The sequence below is a fragment of the Furipterus horrens genome, unplaced genomic scaffold (genome assembly GCF_987537825.1).
Source record: "Furipterus horrens unplaced genomic scaffold, mFurHor1.1.pri manual_scaffold_2, whole genome shotgun sequence".
NCBI classification, from domain to species: Eukaryota; Metazoa; Chordata; class Mammalia; order Chiroptera; family Furipteridae; genus Furipterus; species Furipterus horrens.
Window position 1 is genome coordinate 193,181,695 of NW_028327172.1, and position 26,309 is coordinate 193,208,003.

General features: G+C 40.6%; 1 protein-coding gene across 3 annotated transcripts in view; it reads right to left on the minus strand.

Moving 5' to 3' along the window:
- The window catches only part of RHOH (ras homolog family member H), a 43,204-nt gene extending 18,296 nt beyond the window's left edge, over positions 1–24,908 (minus strand). The window contains exons 1-2 of one of the 3 annotated variants that reach the window (XM_090266964.1): positions 24,754–24,908; positions 14,655–14,740 (exon numbers count right to left, since the gene is read on the minus strand). The gene's annotated coding sequence lies outside the window, so the exon portion shown is untranslated. Of the gene's footprint in view, positions 1–14,654; positions 14,741–15,100; positions 15,216–18,624; positions 18,966–24,753 lie in introns of those variants that run through there. The other 2 variants (XM_090266962.1, XM_090266963.1) reach the window with 2 other exon arrangements.
- Positions 24,909–26,309: the final 1,401 nt, after the last annotated feature.

The window sequence follows — 26,309 nt, forward strand, 5'->3', positions numbered from 1 at the left end:
GCTAGAAAAATTCCTGGGGAAACTAAGATACTAAGATAAGAGGTTTCTTGTGTAATAGAGATGGGTGTCACCCTTAGGAGTTATGGCAACTTCTTTCTTCTTGCCATTGAGGACCAGAATGGTCAAGAACATGCTTTAACTTAAGGTTCACTGGTTCACTTCCTCCCTGTGGTCTTGTGAATGAGATCAGGATACAGGAAGTCCATTAGCTGAGATTCTCTCTCCACTGACAATGCCTGGATAAACACTGCAAACGCATGATTCTCAGACTTGCCTGCTTTCTTTTTCCATGAATGACCAGCCCTCTTCTTTCTGATTAACACCCTTCACATAAACCAAGCTTCTCAGAAGATGACTCTCTAGTCAACTTCATGTACTATAGACTACCCTAGTCGTGCCTTAGTGGTAAAACCACCCAAAATTACTTTCAAGATACAATAGTAAGACTCCAAAAGGAACAACCCTGGACATCAGCATTAGCCAGCCTTCTTAAATCCATAACCCCAAAGTGAACTGAAATGCACCAGAAAATAATCCCTTCACCTCATACCACCTTCCTCTAACCACTTGTACATTATGCCCATCTCATGTAACACTCACATAGGCCATGCAGACGTCCATCAGAAAGCTTCCATCTGCTTTATTGTCACCAAAGTGCTTGCCTGGTAAGATTAAATTTGAAAACCTCCCAGGGAACTCTTTAGTGTTGCATTTCCATGAGGTTTTCTTAGCCTGGCCCAAGGGGTGTGTGTGTGTGTGTGTGTGTGTGTGTGTGTGTGTGTGTGTAATCAGGCACTAGAAGAGTGAGACCCACGCTTACTATTTTTCTAAAATAAGGTCCCAGAAAACTTCACTGTCATAGAGTCAATTATCAGTGGGTAAACAATGTCCCCTCGTATTCATACCTCTGGACACATAATAAGATAAAGGGCTTCCTTGCTCTATCACATGAAAGTATGTTATCTCGTCTTCTTCCTCAAGTGATATTCTCCTGGCTGAATTACAGTATCTTCTCAAGTATGAGCCATCATCACTGCTACTTGTGCACACAACTGAGTGCTTCAGGCTCCACATTTTGAGGAAGAGCTGTAGTTCAAAATCTTCTGATAAGATTCCCACAGCACAATTCTTGATCTGGGATAACCAAGAGGCCCATTTCAGGGAAACATTGCCCACAGGGAGATGGCAAAGGAAGCAGCTCCACAGTCCATCAGCAAGAGCCAGCATCCCTACTGATAAGGATCCCTTCAAGAAAGTCTGACCCTTAGCATTCCCAGCCAACTGGCACAGCAGGCACCCAGCATGTCCCTTTGCTAGAAGGTACCCACCTACATGGGGTGACATCAAGGGTGTTGGGAAGTCCTCTCTCTACTGAACATCTCTCCCACCATTGGAACAGCCCTTTGTCTAGAGGCTTGGGGCTTTGCTGAAATGTGAATGTTCCTGGAAGGCAAAGCCCTTTTTACTATTTCCTCATTTCTATGAATGTGCTATCAGTCTCATTCTTTCCTCAAAAGCAGTTTTGGTTGGAAGGGGCGGGGGTTTCACAAAAAGCAAAAACTGTGTACAAAGAGAGGTGAGGCTTTGGAAGATATATTCTATTGAGCATGAATCCTATTCTCTAGGTCATTCTCGTCTAAGTTTGGACCCCTCCTAAATTAGACAGCAGTGATAGCCTACCAGTTTCCTGTATTGTCTGTGGATTGATAATCGGAAGAGTCCTTGATCTAACTTCTCAGTAATGTGTTCATTTCTCCAATATAAACTGCACTCTATGTATCAGGGACTATACTAGATGTTGTCAGGGGACAAAGTGAGCTGAGGAATTCTAATCCATCCCAAAGTCAAGTATCCAACCTATGGCTAAGGATCACCTGCATTGATAATGCTGATCATGACTAAGGTGTTAAGGAAGCATTTAGCGTTTATTCACTTCATCTGGTGTCCATCCCACAGTTCCGTGGTGTGCCATTAGCCCTGGGAAATATCATTATTCACGACTCAATAGATAAAGCAATCGAGGTCCATGGTGGTAAAGTAGCTGATCCCCAAATTTGATCATCATCAGGATTACCCTGAGAGGTTATTTAAAATGTTTTCCTGAGTCCCTCATGGGAACATCCTCATTCAGTAGATCTGGGAAGAACCAGAGAAACTATTTTTAAAGCCCTGAGATGACTCAGAAGCACAGTCCAGTTGGAGAAACACTATGATACAGCCAAGCACAGCTTTCTCAGACAACTTCTCATTTGACCATCACAATTTGGGAAGTAAGGATTATTATATTATTATTCTCATTTTACATGTGAAGCAGCTTTGGCACACACACTTGCACACGCACACACACACACACAAAACCAGCTAAAAAACGAAACAAAGAAACCTCTCTTTCTCCACTTTCTTTTTCATCTAGTATAAACAAAGTAATAGAACCACCATAGTTAATTAGCTCATAAATAATCATTTATGACAGCGCTATTTTCAAAAACTCTTTTGGTCTTTATGTCACCAATATAAGAGCAATCAAATAGCTTGCTTTGAACTTAATAAAACTTCCCCATGACATCAACCAATGCCTTTCTTCATCGCTTCATTTTTGCCATTAAAAATAACACTAAAGATACTTTAAGAGACATAACAACTATATAATGGATGGACTTTGGGTACTGAATGCAATTGTAAAAAGATATTTTTTGAGACAATCAGAGAAATATGATTATGGATTGTGTATTTGAAGATTCCAAAGGATTACTGCCAGTTTTGTGAGGTGGAATCATGGCAGTATGGCAGCGTAAGAAAATAGTATTGGTTTTAGAGATGCATAGCATATATGGGTAAAGTGACAGGATGTCAGATTTACATTAAACCACTTCTGCAAAAGAAAAAAAATACATGAAACAAATATGGCTATTTCTTGACAATTGCTAAATTTGGGTGATGGGCATATGGGGACCTTAGATGTGTTCATAATTTTTATTATAAAACAACTTTTAAAAAAATCAACAACCTCACTTCCCCAAAGTGCCATTTTTCCCTTGTAAAGGCAAGTTCTCAGTGCTTATAAAAACAGCTTGCCAGGATGCATAATTACGTATCAGATATCCCATGTACATTTGTTTTTTCTAATCTGTTCTTCATATAGGTGTGCTTTTCTTTAACTAATGGCCATGGAATATACTTATAATAAAAAATATTTGTTTACCTGAACTTCAAAATCTAACTGGCATTCTGTTGTTTTGTTTTGTTGTTTTTGCTAGATCTGGCAACCCTAGACACAGAAAGATAAAAAAGAAAGCCCTAATCAAGAGTCAGGGTATCTGGGTTTGCTTTCATCTCTGCCACTGGCCTTGGAAACAGGAGCAAGCTACTCACCTTCTCTGGGCATGCCTTTCATCATTCATAAATCTACAGGCCTTCATTCCAGCTCAAAATGCTATGAAATATGGATACTACTCTTACTCCAACTGCATATAGAAACACCTTTTAAACAAGTACATCTAAGTGACTGCTTCTCTTCAAAGGGAATGTTAAGAGGGAAATTCAGTAAAGCAAAGGCACATTGCTGCCCAAAGATCAGGCTGATAGGACAAGCCATCCACAGCACCATTCACTCAGTGCCTACAGGGTACCAGACCCTGAAGCAGGCACTAGCATTTTACCCTCACAACAATCTCACATAGTAGAGAATATTATTCCCACGTTATAGATGTGATGACTGAGGCCCAGAGAAATTAAATAACTTCGTCTTGGTTAACTTCAGAGCCCTGAGAATTGTATGCAGAGAGGATCAGGCATTGGAAGGCAGAACTCAGCTGGTGGACTGCTTCTTGCTCCTAAAACAGGCCTTTTGATTTTTCTCTTGTGAGAGAATCCCCATCATGTTGGATATATTTATGTTAAAATACAAATACAGTAAATTTCAGAACTACAAAGAAAATAGAATTTCCAATTACTTGTTAGCTCTCATTTACTCTGTTAATAAGCCAGCTTTTATTAATTGCTTCCTAGATACACAGCACTTTCACTGCACATTGTAAAAGATTCCCTGCTCTCCTGGAATTTAGCCTATTCTGGAAACAAGATACAGATGCTTGAGTCAGACAACTAACAGGACAAGATACTGGGTACACCTTATTTACTTAGATACACCAAAGAATGAAAACCGGCCAGAAACGATAGAAAGAGGATGGAGATGTGCATGGGCTGGGAGCCCCCGTAAATAACTGGTGGAGGAAGCAGGACTTAATCTAGGCTGTGAAGAGAGGGATTTGAAAAGGTGGAGAGGAAGGAAAAGGTTTTCTTGGCAAGTGGAACCACCTAAGAATTCCCAGAGGAAGTGGCTTCGAACAGAGTCTCGAGGGGAAAGGAGTTTGAAGGGTAACAAGAGAGGGAACTGAATATGCAAAAGCAGAAGGCTGAGGCCAAAGATGTATTTAGGGCCCAAGTACATCAGTGGGCCTGGACCCCAGGCCATAGTTGAGGAAGTGGTAGGAAATGAGATTGAGAAATTGGACCTCGTGTCTGTATGGAATTGGGAACTACTGAAGGCTTTGGTGCAGGGTAATATTCTCAAACCAGTATTTGCAGGTAACTGGTCTAGCTATAAAGCATAGGTTAGGTACAATACAGTCTGTTCCATTCAATCTACAAAATTTATATATTGAGAGCCTAGGGTAATGATACACAAAGATGAATAGGACACAGTTCCTACTCTTAAGAAGTTTACAGTCCAATGAGAAAAGATTAATGATAGTATGAGTTGTTCATTAATTTAATTTATGACATTGGCTATAGCAGACATTGCTAGTTTTCTATTCAATATTCATGTCTCTCTTTGTCATTAGTAATAGGATCCAATTTTGTTTGTAAGACAATGTTCAAAACCTCAGGAAAAGGATCATGCTTGGGCCGGGTCACTATTTCTCAACCTTTCTTTTTGTTCATTATGACATCCCTAAGAGTATTGTTAGATACTTTTTCCTAGTCACTCCAGCCGTGACATTTTAATACCATAGATATACTATATAAGTCTGTTTATGTATTGCAGGTATCTCTGTGCTTTACACATAAAGAGTCAGATTTTCTTCTGCCCCTGCCCCTCAAATACTATTCTCCCCCTCAGGAATGACAGCAGCACCACCCCATCCGTGCCCACCAGCTACCGTGCACCCAATCCCTCCCACATTCCTCGCCCTCCCTCCTGTTAAGAATGCAACAGTTAAGGCAATTATAACAATTCTATTTCCTGTTTCCCCACCTTCCACCAATCTGGGATAGCCCTATAACCCAGTTCTAGCAGTGACACAGAAACTGGTAACTGTTTTGGAGGTCTCTGGGGAAAACCTTGTTTTCCTAGAAAAAGCTACAGCCACTGCCACGTCAGCCTCCTTTCCACCTTTCCCCAACTCTGTACCTCTCAATGGAGCCACAGGCTCGAAGCTGCAGCAGCCATCTTACAACTGTCATGAAAGACCAGAGAACTGCAGGGACAGCATCACCGAGCGACTGCACCAGCGGCAGAAGCACAGAGCTTCAGACTTCTTGTGTGGGAGAAATGAATGTGGATTTTTTAAAGTTGCTGTTAGTCAGGTACTAGATAACTTGCAGCTGAAAGCATTGCTAACTGATATGATGTCGGTCTCATGAACAATAGCTGTCTGACATGACCGTGAGTTATTGTTAAACCAAAAAATGTAATCAGGAATATTACACAAATCAAACACGAAATTTGACTCGTGTCTAAAAGGAAAACTTTCTCCTTCACTAAACTAACCAACGGTTCAAATAATTTAAAAATACTCCAACTAATATTTGGCATTTGAAACTAATAAACTTGATATTACTGTGTAGAAAAATGGCCATGAGAGGTTACGAGATAATTTTCTACTTTACACCAAAATGAATACATTCATGATTTGCATAGTAGATATGTCTGTTAAACTATTTTAAAGTCAATTATTTCTAAATTAAATATTTGAGATGCATAAGGAACATGTACATTTTAAAGGATCCCTTTAGGAATCATTTCACATGTTAAAATTTTAAAAGTAATCATCTATATTCATCATTTGAATATTTTATATTTTACTTAAATCAGATGCTAGCTAAAGCTATTTCTATCTTACATTAAAAACATAAACCACTCACATACTATTTAATAACTCCAACATATCACATTAGAAGTGATTTTCTATGGCTTATCAAGAGTCAAGATAAAAGAAACTCCAGATCTGTCTAAAGCTAAAGATCCTCTAAATCTTAAAAGACAAAATTTAATTATTGGCTTAGGGCTTTCAAAGCATTAGGTTTCCTTCAAAATGTCAAAATAATCCTCATAGCAAAATCATTTTACTAATTTCATTATTAACCTCACACCATAAAATGACTTTTTTAAAAGAAAGATTTTGGCCTTTTTTAATTATAAAAAATAATATATGCTACTTATAGAAAATAAAAATTATTTTTAAATCATATATAATCTTATACACTAGATGATAGCTTTCAACATTGGCTTAGCTATCCTGTATAAAATACATACAGGTCTTTTTAAACAGAAATATATAATTGTATACTCTAATTTTTTACTTGAAATTAAATGTTTTAAAAATATTTTAATGAGTATTTTTAAGTATATTTTATTGGTTATATTGTTACAATAGTTCCAATTTTTTCTCCTTTGCTCCCCTTTAATAAGTATTTAATAAGCTAACATAATGTGGTTTTTAGGTTTTTCTATTATAAAAGAAAACCAGTGTTGTTGAAAGCTTTGCTTTTATAATAAAACACCTCTTATTTTTTTCTTAAGAATAATTCTTATTCACTCATGTGTGGGATATAACACAAAAGCAACAAATGAACAAACAAAACTAACAAACTCAGATACAGACAACAGAATGGTGGCCACAGGGGCCAGGGGGGTGAGAGGAGAGTGAAGGGGATCAAATACATGGTGACAGAAGAAGCCCAGGCTTAGGGGGGGTGAGCACATCATGATGTGTACAGATGTTGCATTATAAAGTGTACACCTGAAATTTATATAATGTTATTAACCAATGCTACCCCAATACATTTAATTTTAAAAACTGTGTGTGATGTCAACTTTAAAACATACACAAAAGAGAGAGATAATACATATATAATATTCATTGTTTATTATTCAGCTTCAACAGCTATCAACTCACATCTAATCATGTTTTATCTGTAGCCACTCAATTCCACCATCTTACCTCTTTGCAACTCCTGATTGTGTTGAAAAGAGTCCCATACATTGTATCATTTAATCTGTAAATATTTTAATGCATATCTCTAAAATACAAAGACTCTCCTTTTTCAACATAGCCTCAAGACATTATAGTTTATGGTGTAAAATAGAGAAAATTTTATCCTTAATCTTTTCTTTACTTTATAATTTTATAAAAATTTACTGATTTTGTTCTAGGATTTTAGTATGCAGCCTTTTTAGAAAGTTTTTAAAATACAAAATGAAGAAAAATACAGTTGTATATTATAATTCACACATATCACATTCAATATTATAGTATAAAATATATTCTGAAAATATTTTAAAATTTATTTTTACAAAATTAAATCATATAATTTTGTAACTTAATATTTTATTATAAAAGTCATTTCATGTCAATAAATATTGACTGACATTATATTCTAAAGGTGTATAATATATCATAATTTATTTTACTCAATGCCTTCATGCTAGATATTTAGATCGAGTGAAATTTTTTCCCACAGTAATAATTAATTAAATAAATATTGAATCCCTATTGTGTGCCAGACACTGTATTTGGCACTGACGATAAATGTGAAAAACACACACACGTGCACAAGGAATAAGTCATAGAAGTAGTCAAAGACTATGAACATTTTAAGGTCATTCATTCATACTGCCCAGGTACTTACAATTTTTCTGAAAAGAGGCCTTCCTAAAGCAATCCAAAAATAATTTAAAATAATAATTTAGAACAGAGCATATTAAGTGGCAAGAACGAGGGATCACTCAGCTCTTTTCTGACTGGTGGATGATACTCTTTATAAATTGTACTTCATTTAATATTTTATAGAAAAAGAAAAAAACTTGATAATAATTTTAAAGATCCTAATAAGACTCTAAAAGATGTGAAGGTAACTAAATTTGTTTCGTTACTTATCCTGTATTTTACCTTAGTAATTACTTTGTTAAAGATCTAGTGCTTAAGAATTGTTGAGCACTCTCCAAATTGGCAAAGAAATGAAAATTATAATTAGTACACAAAATAATGAGCTACATATCTGTTGAGAAATAAAGCCAGTCATGATCAAATATATAAAGGAAGAAGCACTAACATGTAAATCCCAAACAGCATGAATGAATGCAGCAAACTTTTTAAAGTCTGATCGTTTCAGCTCTTTAAAAAAAGGACCGGTAAATCGAAGGAAACTTTAAGATAAGAGAACTTCATAAGATTGGACTTAGGCTGAAAAGGCTGGTGATTTCTTCTTTTCATGAGCACAGTTGCACAATCTAGTTCTTACACTGAAAACCGCAAGAGTCTGGGTACTATTGGCAGATAAACTTTTATTTTTCCTTCCATATATGTATGTTGGGCCTTTCCTGCATGACATGTCAAATGGGTAGCCCTTGGGGAAATCCAAAACTATTGGTTTGGGTTTTGAATTTTTGATCCAAGTTTTATGTAGAACTCCTCTGCTACTGTGAGAATAAAAAAAAACTAACCATGTTTTTTCATGGATCTAGAACTTAATAGAAACATTGCCTCAATCTACATTTTGAAATTGCTTCTTCTGAGATATAGAGGGTGAAAAAAGAAAAGATAGCTATAGGACTCAGAAGAGATACCATAGTTGCCTTTGTTAACCAAGTGATTCCTTTAAGCATCAGCTGTATTTCTATTACATTAGGAAGCAATATTTACTTTAAGCTTCCCTCTATAGATTTTGCACATCTTGGAGGGTAAGCACGAAGAGGATAACATTTTTAATATGTAAAAACTTACTTATAACTAATATGTATACATGTATACTTAAAAGTCATGTGCCACATTTGCTACAATGTACATATATTGCTATAGTACTTTTAAACTCAAGATTATTACAGACATTTCTCTGCTCTTACCAGCTATTCTGTGTATAAGAATAGAGTGACAATCTCATTTTAGCAGATGTAGGAAACTGTGGTACTGTCAATGTGTAAGTTTTCTCTACCTTTTCCCCTCCTGTTTCCTGTATGTATGTCCAACACTCCCTCCTAGTCCCTCATCACAACCAGAGGAAGGAGAGAGACTATCAATATAAATTTCAGCAAGTTACTAGCCAAAGATATTGGAACTTGAGGAAAATCGAGTTTCATACAAAAGAATATATATATATACCAAACAGGATTTCTAGACCCTTTAGGAACATTTGCAACTGATGGCAGTAGTTTTACATTATTTAAATTTGAGTCAAAATATGTGGCTTTCCTTTTACTTGATAGAATAATCACAGGCATTCTTACACTTCTCAGTCATGGTTGAGATCATTTGGAGCTCACATTGGAACAAAGTCAGGCAGTTTTTTTTGGCAACTGAGCAAAAGGCTCTTGAGGAGATGTGTGTATTTAGAAGGGCCCAGGAACAACAGTGGGGAAAGCAAAGGAAAAGTAGGGATCCTTCCCAAAAGAAGGGTTCCTCTGAAAGAAAGGAAACACTTCAAGGGAGAGAAACATGCCAGTCCATCCCTGCATCAGTAACTAGATTACTTTCTGTAATGACAAGGCAGGAGAAGCTGTCTCCAGGAGACAAGAGGGGTAGAGAGTTTGCTCCTGGCCTTTGGTGTGCACGGAATGTTTCCGTTTTGTGGACTGTAACTGAGGATACTATGACACAGTATTATTATTAAAATGCATTGAGAAATACATTGAATACATTAAGTTGAAATTTGCAGGAGTCTTAGTCATGGGTGTACAATAATTAAAATGGGTGTAGAAGTTGAGATGCACTGATTACTTGAATATATTTGTTATAGATTTTCCTTTTCTGCCTCAAAGATTTATAATTCTTACATTACACCAAGCAAAGCCTGAATCATATTTCATAATTTATTTAGCCAGTTGCACATACTTTTTCTCTGGAGGGTTGTACCTCCCCACTCTATGTCCATGACACAATAACGCAGTCTTATCGATTTCAACAGAGTTGGCTAATTTAAACAGATGGGTTTGCGGTAAATCATACGTTTCCTGAGCCCCTATCACAGTCCAGGTGGACAAGAGATTAACAAGGCATGAGCTTGCAGCCAAAAACACCCATTTCCCAAAGTGCAAGTCAGGTCCCCTCTAACGGAAAATGGCTAACAGGGCTTCTGTGGTCTAAAGGCTACACAGGAAAAGGACTATCTTCAAAGTTATCAGGGCCCAAGCAGATGTTCAGCTTCCGATAGGAAAGCCTACATTTTACCCTCAGAAGCAAGTACATCACACGCTGTGTAAAGCCTTTTGCCACTTAAAACAGCCTGGCTGGGTCCCCAGCACTAGCTGAGGGGCAGCAGATGGCCCCCTGTCACGCACTTCCCTCTGCAGTTGGCCAGTTGGGTATTTACAACCTGCCTGTGCGCCCTGTGCTATCCAGGTGCCGCATTACGGTAAATAAGACATTCAGGTAGAACCTTGAGAGGTGGCTTTCCCAAATAGGTGCTGACCCTGGCTTAACATGAGAGAATTCAGAATTAAGGACTTGAAACAGCCACATGTTCTCCGAAAAGAAGCAACTCTAGCCCCCATGTTCTACTTGACTTAAGGAACCAGCGTTATAAAACGACACACAGTCAGCCATCTTGTTCTCATTTTAGCCATCAATTGAAGAGTCAGCATTTCTCTTACGCAGCTAAATCCAACACCAGCGATAACCAAGACTTTCTCAACATCTGCAAGGCCTCCTCGGCTGTACGGACAGCCTCTGTGCAGGAGTTATTAGCATGAGGCCTCTGAGCTACTGGGAGCCCATAAATGGGTTTTAGAGTGCCCCAAAATCCCCTAAAACTTCTAAACATGCATGTCCCCATAGATGTGCTTTTTCTCAGGGAAAAGAAGGTCTTTGGTTCTTATCAGGTTCTCCAAGGAATTTGTGACCAAAAAGCAATTAAGAAACATGGCTCTAAGTGCAAGTCAATCCGTTCATGAAAAACCATGTTAGGTGGGGAACAGGGCAGGCAGTGGGTACTTGTGGGAGATGTCAGACCTTCGTCTGTCCATCTCACAGATCCCAAGCTGCGCCTCCAGGGCTGAAGAAGGGTTGGTGATCTATCGTGCTACATCCCAAGAGACTAGTGACCCTGATGATAGGGAATGTAAAAACTTTTTTAAAGTATAAGAATCATCTTCAGTGTAAAGTATTAAAGGCTATTTGAGAGCTTATTGCTGTTGCTAACGTTCTCCTAAAGCCAGGTGAGGTGGGTATCTCAGTGCCGTGGCCTCTGCGGCAGCCACGTCATTACCCTCAATGTTTATTTCGGGATATATTGTTGTTATGGCATATGTCTAAACACTAAAGTTCTATGTAGTAAGTATATTTCATCAATGATTGGACTTCCTTTCCTTCCCAAAATGTCTTCTGGACGAAGCCCTGCATATTCTGCCCCAGTTCATTCTTGACTGCCACCTCCCAGTGGTTTGCAACAGAATGTTTAGGGGTCCTATACTCCCTCTGTGACCATTTCTCTCTGTGCTACCTGCATCATCCCCCTGTTAACAACTATCTTCAGTTGGTTCAAATGCCTATTTAACTGTGTAAGGGAATTTTGTGGTAAAAATGATGTTCCTTTAAGGAGTATAAGTACAGCCTCCTGTTTTTAGTTTGTTTCTACAGATGTAACCAATAACTTGTCCCTTCTGGATTTTTTTCTGTTGTCATACTATAAGCCCTCAGGTCCTAAGCCTCGAGGTAAGAGCTTCATCCCCAGTGCACACACACACACACACTTACACACACTCATACACGCAGAGATATACATTCCCTGGGTCAAACCAACCTATTGCCTTCAGTGCTTCTCAAAGTGTGACCTGCACACCATTTGTAACAGAATCTTTATGGGGTGGGAGGACTTGTTAAAAATGTATATTCCTGCATCGGCCTGCGAGCCAAGTGTCGCTGGTTTGACTCCCAGTCAGGGCACATGACTAGGTTGCACATCAGGTCCCCAATTGGGGGCGCGAGTGAGAGGCAACCACACAGTGATGTTCCTCTCCCTCTCTCTCTCCTTTCCCCTCTCTTTACAAATAAATAAATAAATGAATGAATAAACAAGCAAAGAAATAAATAATTTTTAAAAAAATGTATATTCCTGCCAACCCACAGGCCAATTGGACCAGAATCCATGGAGGTGGAATTTAGCAAGCTGCATTTGTTAACATGTCCCCCATCCATCCAAATAATACTTATAAACACTAAAATTTAAGAATCATGATTTAAAAGAACCATTTCCTCTCTGGTTGAAGCCCCATTGTTGTCAGGGATCTAAGTGAAACTATATTCACATCCATTTTGCTCATCTCTGAGATCAGCATCTCCCTGTCTCCTCCTAAGAAATGCCTCCCCCCTCTCTCTCCTTTGCCAGTAGCTTTTTATAGGCTATTTCTCAGTCTCTGCAGTCCACCTTAGCAAGTCCTCAGTATCCAACCAGTCACTTCTTCCTTTTTCCTGAGCTGCCCTAAAGAAATGCCCTTACCACCTATCACCCCAGAAAGCCTGGATCCAGACTCCCTTCACTATACCCTGTCCAGGGATTTACAGAACGTATTTGCTTGTAAAAGGCAAGCCCCAATCTGGTCCACAGAATGCCTTGCAACTTTCCTCTTAAATAGTGAAACTACTTAAGATCACTTATACACAGGCTTTCTTCACATTTTTTTAAAGCACACATGCCACTACTACAATAAATGAAGTAAAAACAAAATCCTACTATTTTACCATTCTAACACACCAAATCCTCACATTGAATCTTCACTCATAAAGAAACCAGAATGTAAGTGAAATTTTTAACCCTGATTTTCTAATTTAACACCGTATCAAATATATTTTTATAACTACCATAACTACACCCTTGCATCACTACAAAATATTCTGTGAAATTAATGCTGCCCAAATCACTATTGCTTATTCATGTTATTCTCAGATTCTGCTGTTACAGATGATAATAAGTGAATGTGTTCAAACATCTTATCTTCTCCCTCTTCAAATTATTTATTTAGAGTAAATTCCCAAAGATAGAATTAATGGATCAAAGTGCATGAATATTTTAATGGCTCTTGACATATATTGCCAAGTTGCCATATTTGTATTTTACACAATAGCTTGCTGATAAATGTTTAATAGGCTCTCTTTAAAAAAAAAAGTGTGAAGAACCTTATTTATAGTGTTTGCCAATTTCCATAGTGTAGAAACTTCTATCGAGATCAGTTTCAGGCTACCAACTTGACATCACTGAATGCAAGCTGCAAAGAGAGGCTCAGTAGCAAACTGTTATATAATATTTCTATCCTACAAATAAATTGTAGTAAATAATTTTAAGAGCAGAGATAAGAGTAAAATGTAGTAAATAATTAGGAAATAATGAGTTTTTGAGTATTACCTTTATATTTTAATAAAACTTATTTTACTAAGCTATGTAATTTAATTTTAATGGTAGATGTGTTTAACAACTAGTTTGCAAACTTTCTGGAAGTATTACGATCAGCTCTCGCAAGCAAGCACAGGAAGGCTCCTGCACACCACCACAAATAATACCTCACTTGATATTTTGCAAGAGCACATCTTTTTTACTTTATTTGTTTTCATTTAAGCCACTGAAAATTTACCTTATTCCCACCTGTGTCACAAACAATAGCAATGCTTTCAGGTTAGCAGATTATGCAGATGCATAATGAATAAAACATAGTGTACATAAAAGATAGAGAAGGTCTATCTGGGTCCATTAATTCCGTCCACCCTCCCCCTATTTGTACAACACTCTCTTCATGCATTCAACTTACTAGCATTTTTCCATGGGGTCACCTATAAAAACTACTCGGTCATTCATTCACTAGAATGATGGCTGAATGGATGACCATACGCAGTTTTCATGGCAAATATCATGAGAACCGTATTACATGTTACTTAACCACTCTCTTCTTGCGTATTCTTTTCTACGAATTGGGGAAGAGGTTACTGCTGACTTCATCTTTGCAAGAAACTAAATGTAGAGATAAGAAGGCTATCACTAATGCTGTAGGAAGCAGCTGAGTATTCTGTAATGTTTTGAAATTCTCTCCCAAAAGTAATTCATTAGTATTCTGTTTTACTGGAAAAAAGAAATTGGGAGGGTGATTTGGCGCTTTCTCCACTGAAAGCAAATTTCTTTCTCTGGGCTCTCCCTGAGCAATAATGAAGAGCCTCTACACGTGTCAAATGCTTGAGAATTTTTTAAGTGGCGTCCCACTTGTGCGTGTTAAAATGTAAATACGGCTGACAAAAAGCGCTACACATGCTCACCCCCTTGACTCAGTCATCCCACTCCCAGGAACTCTCCAAAGAAATCAATTCAAAACAAAGGACAACACTTCTGTGTGACCATTTAATCACAGTAGAGGGAAAATCATTCTGCCTCATCACAGCACATACTCAACTTACCATCTCGGTGCTCTGGGCCCTGGGAGGAGAGTTCTGGATTAAGGGCTCCTGATTGCTCATTTGTGGCACGGCTGCCTCCAAGTCACCTGGGGGAAAAGAGTTTGTACTCATTACCACACGGATTCCTGCATCCCACTCCAGGGCTGGGATGCGATACATGAGAATTGCTAGTTTTTAAAAGCTGCCCAGGTGGTTTTAGGAACAACAATTCTGGGCCAGAACCAGACAAATCAAATGTTTCTGAACAACTGTCCACATCAGGGGAACAAAATGACATCTTCTTACACAAAGCATCAAGAAGTTGCTCAGGGCATCCAAGCAGCTGCTAGAGCCAAATGACTAAAGAGCTAGGGGGAGCCTTTGTTTTTGGCCCCCTCCCACCTTTCTCCATTCACCCTGTCTCTCTCTCCCCCTGCCCACCCCAGCACCCTGTACTGCCATACTACCTTCCAGCATGCTCCACTTTGGCACCCATCTGGACTTGGACCCATCTCTTTCCACACACGAAGCCCCAAACTTCCCTGTCTTATGTTATCAGTGGGGCTCTGGGACAAACACGGTATTACCACCTGACTGAAATCGTCGTCATCGTCGGCAGCCGTCCGTCTCGAGAGACGATGGTGTAGCTTCTTAAGAGTCTATCTGCACCGACGAGAATGGCTGTGCAGTCCGACTCGGGAGTGACACGGTATCTGTCTCCTCCCGTGTTGAATCGACATCTTGCGATGACGCTGGAGTGTCCTCTCCAGTGAAGCTGAAGCTACAGAGCCTGGGCAGGGTGATATGGAGGGTCTGCTGTTGCCCATGCAGCAGACCCCCCCTCTCTTCGCAGCTGAAGGGTCCAAGGGAAAGACGGAGTCAATACAGCTTGGCTTCAGGTGCGCTGCAGGAGTTGCCGGTGTTGACTACAACGTCAAACCGCCTTAGGGACTCCGGCTCCGGATTTTCTGTCGGGGTTTACTCCCTTAGCCTTTCCCCTGAAGAGGTATGCCGCAAGGCAGCGGAGGTTTTTTGGAGTCAGAGTTTTCCTTCTCTGATGTGCCCTGACTGGAAGATCGAACCAGCGACACTTAGCTCGCAGGCCGACGCTCAATCCACTGAGCCAAACCAGCCAGGGTTACCACCTGACTGAAATAGTATGTGCGTATAAGTGAGAACCTCCTGCATAATGAACACACAGGCCATATTTGCATTTTTAAAGGGGATTTACAAACCCAAAAGAATCTCTAATCTGGAGAATGGCATGGGAACAGGAACGCAGGATGTTTCTTAGTCTTGGTTTTCACCCAGACTCCAAGCATCTAGAACCCAAATAAGTACTTTGGGCACTCATTGTCAAAATGGTCCCAACTCTTAAATATTATAGAAATGGATTTTTAGCTATGCCTTGCTAGTGCTAAAATTAAAATAAAATTAAAAAATTTAACTTAAGCTGACCGAGAAAGGAGCGACACCCTCTCTGCCTCTATCTCCAAGCCCCTCTGTAATCCCACCCAAGTGTTCAGAGACACATCTGCCACAGATGCCCAGAATAACATGGCAGTCACTCCAAGTTGTCTCACAGTCCGAGACTCTGAGAGGGAAAGGCTTAAAATACCAGTTTCCAATCTCTTCTCTTTTCCATATGTATTATCCTTATAAAACACCCAAGCCTGTGCCTATCCCATACCCTGTGCCCATCCCATATCCTAATTCCCAGCCTCTGCCCATCGGCCCCATTTACTCTGCGGGTATCTTTTTCCAAGGCCAGGGACCAATTCATTCTAGCAGCCCCAGCCAAGTCCTGAATAAGGATCATGATAGCTACATTTGTGGAGAGTTAATCTTATGCCAGGCACTAAGCTAAATGCTTTACATATTTTTATTTCATTTTATCCCTACAACAACCCTCTAATGTAGGTATTTTCAGTTATTCTTTCAACTACTATACAGATTTCTTTTTTTAATCCGAGGATTTAGGAAGTTAAGTAATGTGTACAAGTTTCCCACGGCTCAGAAGCGATAGACCCAGGCTTCAACACAACACAATCTGGCCCAGAAGTCTGAGTTCTTATTCACTGTGCTCTAGTTTTGCTATGATGTGGACATAGAGATTTCATGGCCCAGGAAGACAAAGTGCTCCAATTCACTAGGAAAAGAGCAGCAGCAAATCCACAACATCTCGTTCAGGTACGCAAAGGAACTAACATATTTCACGGAATTTTTGGACTGACTTTTTTTTACCCTCGCCCAAGGACATTTTTTTCATTGCTTTTAGAGAGAGGGGGAGGGAGAGAGGGAGAGAGAAACATTGATGCAAGGGAGAAGCATGGATCGATTGCCTCCTGTACGTGCCTGAATGGGGGATTGTACACGCCCAGATCAAACCCACAACCTGGGTATATGCCCTGACTGAAAATCGAACCTGTAACCTCTTGGTTACTGGACAACGCTCCAACCAGCTGAGCCACACCAGCCAGGGCTGGGTTGCCTTTTGAAGAATAGAGATTCTCTTGCGATCGGCGAACCCACTCGTCCTCCCAAGAGGACGGCTACTTTAATTACCAGATGATTGAAGGGTCTCCTTAAAATGCAGTAAGCAGAAATGGAGGTCTTACAGGTACCCCAAGACACACAGGCCTTTCTCTACATAAATGGTGTACTAAAGGAAGACGGTAAAGGACAAGTGGGGGGGCCTCAAATGTGGAGATGTGTAAAGCAGCTCCAAGGACAAAGAGGCAAGTGTCTCAGGGCTCCCTCTCACGCGGGACTCCCTGTAGCTGTGAAAGCTGAGAGAGGAAAGCCTGAGGACAGGAGAACACTGGGAAACTCCTGAATGGAGTCTGCTCTGCTAAGCAGCCTCTGACGGGTCTGCATAACGTGTTGACATGTTCCTTTTCCTAGCTTATTTCCTGCCACTGTGTAAAACAGACTTTCTGCTTTTCTTGGGCCAGTCTCTCCAACTGGACAGTCATCTTCTCCCCAGCCTCACCTTCGTGCCTTTGCCCACACAGTCCTCCCAGTGTAAATGAACCTTCTTCTCCTTCTTCTTAAAGCTTGTACCTTTCCAAGGCCCGTGTCTGCCAGACCATGCCAACTTCAAATCCCCTTCTCAGAGCCCTGTAACTCTTACACTTCATTCCCATCTCATCCCCCTTCCTGAATTTTACTTCTTACACGGCTACAAAATTATAGGCTCCTTCAAATATAAAGAATACAGAAATTCTTTTTATTTACCTTAAATCCTTCACAGCACCAGCTTAGAATTTATAACTGATTATCGACTACTAATTTATGTTTATGTTTAATTTAATAGAGTGCCTAACACTAGTGATTTTTCAAACTTTATTTACACACAACCCAGGCTACTGACTGGCACCTCACAGCAACATGTGAAATAGAAAAGTTAGGGACTCCAGATCCAAATCTCTATCACTTGGATTATGGTTCTGTTTCTTTTCTGAATTAGAAAATTTTAAAAGTCCTATTTGTACAACTTTGGAAATCTTCAGATTTACTTCACCAAACATAGAGTGATATTTAAACTACCTATTTTTTAAAATATTCAATTATAATTGACATACAATATTATATCAGTTTCAGGTATACAACATAGTAATTAGACATTTATATAACTTACGAAGCGCTCACCCCAGTAAGCCCATCTGACGCCATACTAAACCACCCAGATACTTGAGCTCAGTCATAGCTGATCACAAGCATATCAATTCTCTAGAAGAATATCTGAAAAACCAAAATCCAACTATTATAACATTTATTGTTTCAAAAACTATATGCACCTTGTTAGGACTTGGTGAGGGGATAGTTGGAGATATCGGAGCAACCCCAATTTCTCCCCTAACATCATTCCATGCTTTGCAATGGGTAGAATGGGAAAATTAGTGTGTTTAGCCTAGAGTAAAAGGTAAATAAAACTAGAAAGATTTCTTTTTATACCAAAGAAATATTTTTAAAGAAGCAAAAGTCTTACCTGCTGTAGAATGCCAAAGACATTCTTGACACCAAAATGACTGACTCCGGAAGTCGAAGTTGTTCGGTGCAGGTAAGTAAAAACAAAAGCAGCCAGGCCTTTTCACTGTGATGATTTCCTTAAGATCCACCTTTCCTTCCTCCCCAAGAACATAACTGATTCACACTGGAAGAACAAAGCCTGGAAGAGTGAGGCAGGTAAAAATTCCAGCCCAAGACGGCTGGGTGAGGGTGCGTGCTGGCTGGGGCAGCAGGAACCATCGAATGTGACAAAAGAGGTTAGCGAGTTCCTGTGCATAAGTCAGTTTCCTGTAGCTGGTTTCTCCGAAGAAGGGGTTTCATTCCTGTGGGGGTTCACGGTGTGTGTGTGTGTGTGTGTGTGTGTGTGTGTGTGTCCATGAACATGCGCACACGTGCATCTCTCTCCATGACAGTATGAAAATCCCCCAGATAAGAGGCAGACTAAGACCTTTCCTGTGTGGCTCGATTTGTGTTTAATATATCAGCCCTCCTGGGACATTTCTCCTCCCCCATCTCTCCATTTTCCCACCAGCAAATCACCCACATAAAACAGGAAAGGAAGAGTGAGAAACCAAGATGATTTCTTAAGGAAGTGAAATAAAGCAGAAAAAAGAAAAAAAAAAGTCCACTCCACTGACTGCTCATGGTTAATTTAAGCTTAGGAAAAAACATCTGACAACTTACAAGTCACCCTGATGAACAAACTATGGAGGGAAACCAGTAGGTGGGTGGTTTGCTTTGCTTTCCTTTATTAATAACTACCCAATAATAAGTTGGAACAAAAAACAGACTCTGCCATAGCAAGAGCTCAATCAGCCCTACCATGCACTCACCCTTTTATAGACCAGCACCTGTGCTGAGGGACGAGACTATGAGTTGTTTTCAGACTCCTTAGAGTTTTGTTATTTGCCTTCAGGCACTAATTTACTTGTTTTGTTCTCCAGTGCAATCCAGGTGTAGAAACATCTGCCTTTAGATTATGGCTAAATTGTCTGAGAAATTTAATTTTCATGATGTGTTCATAACACCCATGCCTCAAGTCCCTGAATAATCACAAATGCTACTGCCCAGGGTGAAATCTTGGTCAAAATACCTACATGCCGTAAGAATCAAGTCCACAAACATTTATAGAGGCCCTGCTATGTGCAAGATGCAGTGCTGGGTACTGGGGTGGGGTAAGGACCCAGAGCTGAATGAGACGACATTGTTCACTCACAGTGGTCAAAATCAAGTGAAAGAGAAAGACGTGGACACAGAGGAGATGCTGTGAGTCAGGATCTATTTAAGCTGTCACAAAGAATCCTATGATGCGGGAGTCAGGTAAAAGGAAAGTGTATTAAGCCATTTTCCCAGTTAAAATAGCCACTGAACATTGACATGAATTCTCTCTTAATATTCCAAGGAGACTGGCTTCCAGGAGGCCCCATGGACCATTATTTGTGAACCATCTTCATTGTTGCAGGCTCATATGTCATGCGTTGGGTACTGTGCACTGAAGAAAAGCACAAAGGCCAAGACAGACATATTTCCTGTCTTTTCAGTAGCTACGTCCTAGAGTCGGGGAGACAAATAAAAACATTCAAGTAAATGCAATAATCATAATGTGCAGTAACTAGTGCCAAGGAATCAGAGAAGAAGTTGCATTTAGAGAACAAGACAAGATCTACATCCTAGAGATGGTCAAGGAGGGCCTCTTTGAGCAACTGACAATTACGTTGAGACCTAAAGCTGTGACTCACAGCCCAGTATAATAATAAAAATTATCTGAGAGGCTTTTAAAAATACCAGTACCTAGGCCTGACCAGAGTGGCTCAGTTGGTTGGGCGTTATCCCGCAAAATGAAAGGTCACCAGTTTAGTTCTGGGTTCTGTCTAGGACAGGCATGTATGAGACGCATCTGATAAATGCTTCTCTTTCACACCGGTGTTCTCTCCCTCTCCTTCTCCCTTCCTTCCCCTCTTTTTAAAAATAAACAGAATCTTTTAAAAAATAGCCCTGGCTGGTATGGCTTATTTAGTTGGAGTGTCATCCTGTAACCAAAGGGTCGTGGGTTCAATTCCCAGTCAGGACACATAGCTGAGTTGTGGGTTTGATCCCCAGTCTGGGTGCTAACATTCCCCAGCCCATGTGCGTGGAGAAGGCAACCACTCAATGTTTTTTTCTCACATCAATGTTTTTCTCTCTCTATACTCTCTCTAAAAAGCAATTTTTTTCATTGGTTCTCAAGTGAGGGTAAAAATATTAAATAAATTTTAAAAAATAAAATAAGTAAAAATAAAATACCAGTACCTAAGTTGCATCACCCCCCAGAGATTTTAGTTTAATTTGTCTAGGTTGGGGCCTGCGCTGAAATACAAACTCCCCCAATCATTCTAATATGTCACTACCACTCTGATAATGAGAAAGAGGAGCCTAGGGAAAGTAGAAGGACGGATAGTCCAAATGAAGATAGTAGTATGTGCAAAGGCCCTGAGGTAGGAAAGAGCTTGGATTGTTCAAAGGGGTGGAAGAGGATGTGTCTGGTGTGTGCAGGAAAAAATGGTGCAATGTGAACATTCTCAGAGACAGACATACAATTGCTAAGAGACTCTTATGTGAGCCCAAGTGTCAATTTGTTAATATGCAGAAAGAACTCAGTCTGCCAGGTAAGATCTTTGAGCCCTCTGATGAGCACATTATCTTCCTCTAGAAAATTCTCTGTGGAAATCTAGATCACTACCATGATATTATTAGGTAAGTAGAGTACATGACTGGTGGATACTTTATTTACCTCCAGTTTTGGTCATCAAAAGATTTAGGACAGCTAATAAAAATGCATACACCTTGGTAAGATAAAACAAATTTTAAAAATGAAACAAAAAGATGAGGCCAAAAGAAATAGAGACAAAACAATTACACTGAAACCAAAGGTGAGGTTGATACAGAAAAGGTATGCCATGTGGTTCCTAAGCTCTTAAGCAACTGGGATGATGCGGCAAACGCTACCACATAAAAAACTGAGTGCCCACTGGATAGCAAGGAGGGTGACACTCACAATGGTGAGGTCTTCCTGGCTTCCCAGTGCGGAGGCCGAAGGAAAACGGAATTCTCCTAGAGAGGACATCACCATTGATGTGAAACGCCGTCCTTAGACTAAACACATCCAGTGATAAGTCCTGTGAGGTGGTTCCTTATGTTTTCCCTCAGTGTAGGCTGATTTTATCTCACAAAGGAGTCAAGTTAGAGGAGTTCCGGGAGCACGCCTGGGTATCAACAAGTGCGTTCTATCCCAGATTGTGGCTTTGATGGGCCAATTTAATGCAGAGATGAAGAGATGACTTGGGATGTGCTTCAGAGAATTCAGGATAAAAGAGTTTTCTCCTCTGAGCTGCTAAAAGACTGGGGGCGGCAAAGAGTTCAAAGTTGATAGTACTTCCAGCAAGAGATCCAGAGGCTTTCCCCGTGTCCCCATGTCCCTGGAGAGAGCAGAGGGGTCAGGCAAGGACCTTGCCTCCACGCACAGCCCCTCCTCCTCCAGAAGGTGTCCTCTGAGAAGCAAAGCCAGGGCCTCGGGCCTTACACATTATCTTCACAACAGGTCCCACATATGCCAGGGCCAGGACAGAGGGAGTGTGTCTGCAGGCCCAAGCACCCCCACTCTGCCCCAGAAGGTGCCGGGAAGGGCACGGCCATGTCTGCCTGCAGGTCTCCCCTTCCCCTCCTGGATCCCTGTCTGACCACCCTCCCTTTTCTGTTGGACTTGCTCTCTCTGTGTGTAGAGCTATAGCTTTAGCTGTTCTCACAGAGTCAGGCTTGTGCTTCCTCCTGCTCCTCACTGTGAGCAACAATTTATCTTCAAATATAATTTAGTCTCAGAGTGGCGTGGGAGAGGGTTGGGGACAGCTAGCTACCTAAGTTTCTTCCTTCGCTGGAAATCTCTCTTTTTGCTTCTCTCTCTCCACTCATGCCTCCCTCCGGCCCCTTTGTTCTTTTAACAGACAGGAGTAACGGTGAGGGGAAGAAGCAAATGACTTAAAATACGTGTAGACACTACAGGCTTACAGACACACGCACACAAATCCAAACATCTTGCTGTGTCAGTTCTGATGCTACACAGCTCGGCCTTGGGACAGAGGAGGGGAGAATCCTGGGGAATTCAGAGTGGCAGGAAGGACAGGGACTTGACCTACGGGGCTCCTAGCAGGAAGCAGACCTTGTTAAAAGCCATATTCCCAGAAGCGTTCCTTGACCATCGCCTTCCCGCACTGCACCCAGGTCAGGTGCCCTCCCTTGAGGTCCCACAGCCTCTGTGAGTGTTCACCCAGCAGCCCTATAACATCTACTTGGGAGGCCCTCAAGGCCCAGGGCCTGCCTTGCTTACTTGTGCATCTCAAGCTCTACATAGTCATGTAAGAACTATTTGCCAGGCAAAGGTGGGGGCGGTGGGGGGGCGGGGGGTATGGGAACATCTGCAATAGTGTCAACGATAAAAATAAAAAATAAAAGAACCATTTGCTAAACAATGGATTGATTCTCTCATCTAATCTTCATAATAGCCTTCTGTGGTAAACATTTTTAAGTCTATTTTATAGCGCAAGAGACCTCAGTTGTTAAATGAAACTCTACAGTCTATGAAAAGCAAAAGAGAGATCGACCCCATCCATCTGTCCTGGCTCTTCATGCCACTGTCTCCCAGTGGAGAGAGCTGGGCCACTGTGGGGAGGGACGGGCAGCCTAAGCCCGGAGGGCACAGGTCTAACTTTCTCTCCAGAGCACCCCTCCTCTGAGATTCCCGGGCAAACACAATCCGCTAAAGTTAGAGACTTGCTTTCTCAAAGCACCTTTGTTTAAAATGTCCTCTGATATGGCAGAACAGCTTGTTTTCTCTTTAACAGTCTCCTAAGAACAAGGACCTTCTATGCTGATTTTTAAAATAATTTGACAACTGTCTGTGTACCCTAAACTCACGCGTAAGTGGTATTCTTGCTCATTGCAAAGATGCTCTGCCCCTTGTACCAGAGAGAAGTCGATGACAATGGTAATTGTAATGAATAGTAAATCCTGGAAACCTTGCTCTATCGCTGACTAAATTATTTCTACCCTGGGTTAGTAAGATGCTGCCCTTCTCCTTACTATTAGCTTCTTCGCTGAAATGATTTAGATTTACTGGGTAGCTTTTAATGTTTACACAGACCCTCATTTGTGACATGTCAACTAACGGAATAAAATATTTCAGTGGGTCTTGAAGATAGAAAATATCTACTGAAGCCTTGTCTGAAGGCTCTGAGTTTTACACCCAGAACATTAGTCATACTGTAATTGTTCTTACCCACCTCCCCACTAAGTGATGAACAACTGTATTAAACCAAAGTATGTATTCCTTGGGACTGAGAGATTTCACGATGGGCATTGTAAAGTGTTAGCTCTTCATAAAAGAAAACGCTTAACTCGGATAAATGATACATCAGTGTAAAACACATTCTTATAAAATACCCTTTAAAACCCTAAATGTTAAAACATCTTAGAAATGCCACCAGCTAGAAATCACATGAGTGAGTTCCTCCTTAAGCATTTTAATTCATTATGAACGACAGCCTTCAAACATCATCTAGCTTCCTCTTCCAGCCATAACCATCAAAACATCATTTCCTCTGCTGTTATTCTCATCTATTTTCTCCTTAGCTGTTTTAACCTAACATATTGTTTTTTGTTTCGGTGAATGTCAGGTTCTCAGGATTCTCAACTGCCATCTGGTTGGCCCTGTGTGACTATGTGTACGTAGCCAACATTTACACCCTGGCCCCTGTTATTACAGAGCTATAATTCACAGCAACGCAGGGTCTTGTTGCAGAAGGTCAGAGCACCCAAAGTAATCGTTCAAGCTGTGGCTCTAAAGTTAAGGTACAACTTCTTTTTATCTGTCAAAGCACAGCTACTGTAGCCGAGTGACTGTTCCGCTGGGTGGCTGGCGCACTTTTGCCACATCGCACACCCTACTCAGAGCACTTTTAGCACCTCTTTACCACACCCTTCAGACACAATTGGATAAGCTACTAAAGAAAATCAGTATCACTGCATTCTGTTCACAACTTATTTTTGACTCAAAATATAATCTGGCTTGGTCACCCACCTTATTTGCTGGATGCAGCTCCCAGCAGCTGCCTCCCCAAATCAAATCCACCAGAAGGGATTTGCTGTGATTGAAGAAATTTAAAAGAAGGTGCCTCGGGCTCTGAGAGCAAATCCAGAAGAGGAGTTTGAAACATGATGGGAGAGCAGCATCTTTGGGGCAAGTGCCCGCACTCCCAGGGGACTTCGCAAAGCACACTTCTTTCACTCCGATGAAGAAGTTCTGCTTTGTTTAAAGAAGCAGCAGCAGGAGAAGGCCATCACTGCCTCTGCTCGCATTCATGTTCTACCCGTTGCCTTGATAGGGATCTTCGGTTTGGGCTCAAACATCACAGGGCAACTGCAACTCAGCGCACCTGCTCAAGAGCGGGAGGTTACAAGAGTTTTCAGTTATAAGGCAAAGCCAAGTGAGTGCTAACTTGTCATCTTTTCAAAATAATAGAACTCCTGTACAGTTCCAGAGGGAACAGGTTGAATCTTGTACTCAAAGACAATCTGAAATTTTAGAGAAAGCCTAAATTTGAATTCAAACAAAGCAAGATTCAAATCCCAGCTCTACTTACGAGCAAGGATGAGGCTCTGATCTTCCTGGCTGGAAAATGGGTATAATAATGTCTGTCTTAGAGTGGCTTTATAAAAAAGCTGTATAGTCCTTGGAATATAATAGACAATACACAATGGTTGTTACTAGCCACCTGTGCTTTGGGCTTTTGCCTTCTGGAGTTTTTTCCCTCCATCTCTACCCTCTGTTTGAATACCAACTGTTGAATTTCAGAATTGGGGAAACTTTGCCAGTGCCCATATTCTCATTGAGTGAAGTCATACAAGCCTACACATCATGCATAGGATTCTAATGCCATGTGTTTATTGTCTCAACAGTTTAAAAGGATCTAGAAATTTTTTAATCTAGTGGTTAGAGGTACTTTATTTCTTATGCATAATCTGAACAAACACAGACACTTCAGAAATGCCTTCAGATGTCATCTGCTCAGCACACTACAAATGCCTTAAGATGAGAATTTATCCTTTCTTTCTTCATTCAACAAATATTTACTGAGCACTTGCTATAATATTTATTGAGCACTGTGCTAGGCTCTAGGGAGACAGCAGTAAACAATAACCACAACAATAAAATAACCTGCCCTCATGAGTTCACATCTACTGGAGAGATAAGCAACAAACATGATAATTTAGTAATATAGTATGCTAATTATAAAAGTAAAATAAAACAAAGAAGAGGGATAGAAAGCTTGGGTAGGTTGCATATTTAAGTAGAGTGGTCAGGAAAGTCCTCAGTGAGATAAGTGAGGTAGGTCTTTTTTAAAAAACACCCAATAGCCATTTTAATGCTAAATGGTCCTTAACATCAGCATACATCCCTAAGTTGAATGATCATTCAACTGCTCCACACTGATGAGAGCTCTTTTCTCTTCCAGCCATACCTGAGAGAGAGGAGCTGATCACCCAGCTCTGTGCACAGCATCTCCTACCTGTGAGGCTCAACCAACCAGCCCCAGCCCGCCACTAACTGCTCACTTCCCCACCTCTCTGATCCTT